The sequence below is a fragment of the Odontomachus brunneus genome, unplaced genomic scaffold (assembly GCF_010583005.1).
Source record: "Odontomachus brunneus isolate Ranch 3 - 2012 unplaced genomic scaffold, Obru_v1 Obru_scaffold_159, whole genome shotgun sequence".
Taxonomy (NCBI): domain Eukaryota; kingdom Metazoa; phylum Arthropoda; class Insecta; order Hymenoptera; family Formicidae; genus Odontomachus; species Odontomachus brunneus.
In genome coordinates this window covers 562,324-568,735 of record NW_022639609.1, presented here as the reverse complement: position 1 = coordinate 568,735, position 6,412 = coordinate 562,324, and positions in this window count along the sequence as shown.

Sequence of the window (6,412 nt, the reverse complement as noted above, 5' to 3'; positions counted from 1 at the left end):
TATATATATATATATATATATATATATATATATATATATATATATATGTTTTTTTACGTTGAGATAATATCTACAAATTAAATATATATATTTTTACACCAACATTTTTTTCAAATGAAATGAAAAATTTTTCTTCAAATGAGAAAATATATATTCTCTTAAAACCGAAGCTTTTCATGAAAAAGATTGCTAAATCTATTTAAATAAGAGAATCTAAATTTAATTAAATATTTTATCAGTATCCACCGAATAAGTATATTTTTATCTTTCAGGTATTTCTTTCTTTCAATGTAGTATTTGTGAATTATTACAGCGACGCGAATTACAGTCTCGTCGTCTTGCTGTCAACTCGTGCGTCTGTCCGATTTCTTACGCGCGAATAATTTTCTCGGAACGTGACACGTGAGTTAACAGAGAAGAAAGGTGCGACGACTCGACTGAGCCCGATTGGAGTTTCTCGTTTTCCATCTCGCCTACAAAGCATCGCGGCAAAGCGACCGCGTTAATCCGCGCAGAGACTCGGCATTTACATGAGCGCGCGAGCGCGTTACGTCACTGGATACATTTTAGATTACCGCGTTACGTAATAATTGTATTGTGACGGATGTATCGTTATAAGACCACTGAGGTTCACTTTGATACATTCGCTACTAAGTTACGGAAGATTACGGAAAGTCGAGTTGTATTACCCAGCTAAAATTCGTCGACTTCATTTCGACGTCGTTAATGTCGAAAGTTATTGGCTGCCTTCAGCAGAGAAAGCTGTTTTGCAATTGCTGTAAAATTCGTGAATCTGATTGGTAAATGCTTTTGGATTCAACCAAAATTAAGAGCATACTCCAATCAGATTCACAAATTTTACAATAGTTGCAAAGCAACTTTCTCTGCTGAACGCAGCCATTGATTCGGATTCTGTGTTGAAATTTTGATATTTCCGAGCAACAAGGAGTTGCATATACAAAGAGTCAAATGATAGTACCTCGTAGGTCTGCTGTATACCTTCAAAGATTAAGTGTCAAGACGACGTCAAAATAATATACGTCATTTTTTAAACGAAAGATCTTATAAATATGAAATTATATCAAATGTATATACATAAAATATTAAAAAATAAGTAATAATTTCCTATATTAAACCCAAATAGCAAAGATAATCCTAAAAGAATTCATATTTATGTTACCAATTTTAATAAGTTTTTTTCAAATACAAAAAAATTTTCCTTGTATTTGAAAAAGAATTGGTAACATAAAAATGGCATGTCTAATGAATTCTTTTTGAATTCTCTGTGCTATCTGGGAAATTTTATATACACATCGAAATCTTCATTTTTACTTTCAGAAGTAGGGAATTTTGACAAAATGTTAGTGAGTGCGGCATCAAATACTCTTCCACTCTCTTTATCCGTAAATAGATAACCGAAATACAGAGATTCGGATGCTATCGGAAGATTTCTTGTAAACAAAATCGCTTCTTCGCTCCATTCTTCTATAACGCATTCTTCTTCTATCTGACATTGAGCTCATCTAAATCAAAATTTCCTGCATGTAAAGATTTCGATGCACTCGAGTATACAATTCAAAAGCAATGTTCTGGTTTGTTTCGTTTTGAATTTATTGGATTCTAACATATTCGTATGTATATGTACACTAACTAAAATTAACTTCTTGATAATTTAGACCGGCAAAACAGATTTTTGCATAACACATAACGTCATCTTAGATAATTTATAGATACATGGAGAAAATTATTATAGTCACTATATTTATATATTCTGTAGTTAGAAAGAAAATTTATGTGATTTCAAGTGAAATGGATATGGCATTAAAAATTAGTGTTATTACATGCCTATCTATACAGTTCTCAACCATTCTTCTTTTGATAATGTTCAGTTAGTACATTCTTGTACATACATAGTTACCTCAACCATAGGAATATTGTTGTCTTTCTGTTGTGGTCTGTAGAACGAAAGTTATGGTCGAGAGATTCATAGAGTTTAGTTGCACCATTGAGCACTGATTGATAGAGTAAAAATTTTTTTATTAATATTTCCCCCATTACTTCTTCTTATTATAATTATTAAAATAATTTTTGTAAAGTATTCTTCAAATCAACCAACTTTTATTCAAAATATATTTTTCTATCTTTTATAGTTTTCATTATATTCCCTTCGAATGAGAAAAATCGATTTTCTTCAAAGAGGTATTTCACCCTTTAAACTTCCAAAAGGGAATATATAATAAAAAACGTATCTGCTATTTTGATCTAAAATACAACATATTACAAGTTTATGAAAATCGGTGGCGGACATTTGTGTGGGTTTCCTTGTAAGGTAAAAATAACACATTTTCTCGTGTTTTTTAATATTTTCTAATTTTCTAATGTTTTCTGCGTGTAAGATGACACATTTTTCTCGCCTAAGATAAAGATAAATATACTTTATATTTTTTTATCTAAATAAAAATGATTCTATTTCATCATTGAAATGATCATCTAAGTATCGATAAATATTGTAGTTATGGTCACAGCGCAAGAGAGATAATATACTACTGTGTCCAAAAAGTAAAACCAGTTTTTATTTATTTCAAAAAATATTTATTTATTCTTCCAAATCTATTTCGTCGCCTTCAAAGTAATCCCCTCCCGACACAATACACTTATGCCAACGTATTTTCCAATCCTCGAAACAAGAATTAAAGTCGCCTTCCGGGATGGCTTTCAGAGCGCGTAGCGATTCACGTTGTATCTCTTCTATCGTCTCAAAACGATTTCCCCGCAGTGGTCTTTTGAGTTTCGGGAATAGCCAGAAGTCACACGGTGCTAAATCAGGCGAATATAGTGGTTGTGGAACGATATGGATCGAATTTTTGGCGAAAAAGTCACGAAGAACGAGTGCAGTGTGAGAAGGTGCATTATCGTGATGCAAAAACCAAGCATTGTCTACCTACAATTCTGACTTCTTCTTGCGAATAACTTCACGCAAACGACGCATAACACTCAAATAATACTCTTTGTTGACGGTTTGGCCGGGTGGAAGGAATTCTGAATGGACAACACCACAATAATCGATGAAAATTGTCAACATGACCTTGATTTTCGACACTTTCACGACCTTCTTTGAACTGTTTATACCACTTGTAAACATTCCTTTCCGACAAAGCATGGTCCCCGAAGGCTTTCTGCAACATCCTGAACGTTTCTGCACCCGAAATTTCATTCCGCAAACAAAATTTAATGCAACTTCTTTGCTCAATATAATTAGACATTGTAAAAATCGCCGAATGCACTTTTAGCGTCGTACAAAACCAAGCGTAAAGCAAAAAGTAATGAATGTTTTGACATGAAATTTGTCACAGATGTCTGTCACAATGCTGCCAACTTAGAAAAAAAATATTTATGATGTACGGTTTACCCGCACGATTTAAATTGAAAACTGGTCTTACTTTTTGGACACAGTATTTTGTGAAAAGAGAGAAGAATGGAAAGAAAGAACACAAGATCTCATTTCTTCTATTTTTATTATCCGTCTTTCAATAAGATGGCTTTCCTTTTCTCTCTCCCTCCCTGCCACACTCCCTTCCTCTCACAAAGAAATCGAATAATATCTTTTTGCTAATTCGTAATACTAGTTTTACAGCGAAAGTACGCGAACTGATATTATATGATAAATTGGAGCATCTGTTATTACGTACTACGATTATACATAATATTTTAATTAACGCCTAAAGAGTTAACCGTAATGATATGGTCTCGCAATAACAATAATTAAATTATACTATCTAATTTGTCACACACTCGCGGCCTGACAGACTTTGTTGGCTCGTTAATCAATCAAATAAACGAATAATTTCACTTAAATCACATTTTGTTTTTCTCGTTTTTCACAGGCGTGTTGAGTTTGTTGAGGTCTCGAACGATACACACAAACTCACCGAATAAATAAGCTGCAAAATGTTCGATCAAACGTTACCTCGTGACGAGAACGACACACTAGAATAATACTACCGTAAAAAGATCACCGCGCGAGTTGCGATTTAAATACTGCAAAACAAGAAAATAATTTCACGAAACTGGACGAAGTATCACCGACCCAACCATCATTTTCAGTTTATTCGCATCTCAGAATTGTCTCGTAATGCGGCTTGGACGTATCTTCTGTGACATACACCGCACGCGATCCTCCAAAAATATTTACCACCGAGACGATTATGCGACGACGCTTCTTCGCGAATATTATTGCCATCCTCCAGACATCCAAGACGCGGCGCCACGGACTCCCTCCCGCATCGCAATTCGGAAATAAATCATTCGCAATTACTCGGCATAATCCATAAAATAATACATCGCAAAGGATTATATAAACCTCGAATTCTTCCGTCGTCGGTAATGCAAAACAACGAACAGGACCTTCACATTTCGCGTTACACGCACACACGCTGCAACTAACAATACAATTATCAACTAATAAGATTCATTCAAGAGATTATACGGAGTTTCTCAATTATTATACATTCTTCAACGGGAGGATGTTCATTGCTCAAAGATCGTTTATTCATCACTGGTGCTTCATGTGTTTGTATGTGTGTTATGTTGTGTTATGTATATGTGTGTGTATGTCTGGCACGCGCATATTGCTAACTACACTCACAGATCATTTTGCACAACTTTCTAGGTAGACTTTTCCCCTTCCCTTCTTTTTCTCTCTCTCTCTTTTTCTCTCGATGAAACGATCATCGAAAGGCATTCTTACAATTGTATCGCACATTCAATCAAATATGTTTGTGTACGCGCAAATGTATCACATCATCTATCGATCGATAGAACTGGACAGGTATTATGAAACAATTCGGGAATGTTTTCTAACGAAATCGTTGAATTACTCCTCAGATTTCTATCAGGGCTTTAATATTCGCCCGGCAGTGTTGAGTATCAATTGAAAATTAATTTATTCATTAATTAGGGGAAAATTCCTTTTTTGAAAAAGAAAAAGAACAGAGATATATACGGTACACAGAATAACAATAATTACTTCGTATAATTCTGTTATTAAGTTGATCACTTTTTTATTTATCTGATTTATTTTCTCTTTCGAATTCAACTTCGGATTGGACTTTGGTTCTGGACCCAAATCTCTTCTTAAACCTTGAACTTGAATCCAATAATTCGAATTATTCAAGTCATTCGCAAATATTACGGTTTTCATTTTTTCAGATCAGAATTTATTTCCAGATTTTTAATCAGATTCTTAAATAGTCGAATGCTCGGGAGTTCTAAATTCTAACGTGTTTTTCAGGGTAAATGTAATTATTTGGATTGAAAACTTTTGCGAAAAGTATCATAATACCTGCCCCAGCGTATATTCACCCATATATACTCGCGCACGCGCGTTTTCGTTTATAATTTTACACTGTGTACTATATTTCTATTACCATTATAACAGTATTATAATTATGCTCTCTGTGTATGAGCATATATATATATATATATAATCTATATATACTATATATATATATTTATATATAATTTCACATCATTAGATTCTTGTACAGTCACGCGCATTCGCCACACGTCGCCACTCGATACGCCACTGAATAAAGTTTAAAAACGTTAACGAGATAATTATACAATCTATCTTCCTATTTATATCAACTTTTATACTGGAATTGTTCGTAGCTAAAATCAAGCGGATCTTTCAGAACGCGGGCGGGTTTTAAGCCACCGCGGCGGCAAAGGGCAGAATGTTTGTAGGAACGAAAAATAGAGAGAAACTCAAACGTGCTGATCGTGCGTAAACGGGCATAACGTGCGAGGAGAACTCGCTCGCGAATTATTCGCCTCTGACTCGCGAGTCCGCCGAGCGAATCGGCACGCGTGATATCGCGGGGGATCCGCCGATTCCGAATAGTGCTGCTAAACATTACTACTCGTATATGTTTCTTACTTGCTTGTAATCGTTACGTCCCCGTTATTAATGAGTATTATTTGCTTAAAATAATAGAAGAAAGACCGCTTCACGTCGTGCCATGCAAGATTATTACGTTATTGTTCGAAATCTTCCTGCGATCCCCCTCCTCCCCTATTAAATTCTGTACACAGTTCACGCGTCACAAGCATACGTGTGTATGTATATATTTATACGGATGTTGCGAACATTTTAATGCCGCACGCCTTCTCTATATGTAGTGTCGCACACTATATCTTCGTAAATTTATTTATCATGACGGGGAGAGTAGCCCGATGAAGTTTCAACCGAGAACACCGAGTCCGAAGACGGTTTATTCGCGGCTCCTGCTGGACAATCCTCTGCACACACTCGTAATCGACGCGCACGGCTCGCGTAATGATTCATAAATCGCTGCTCTCGCGGAGCAAGACGCGTCCAATGATTATTCATCTCCCATGATGCTCGACTTAA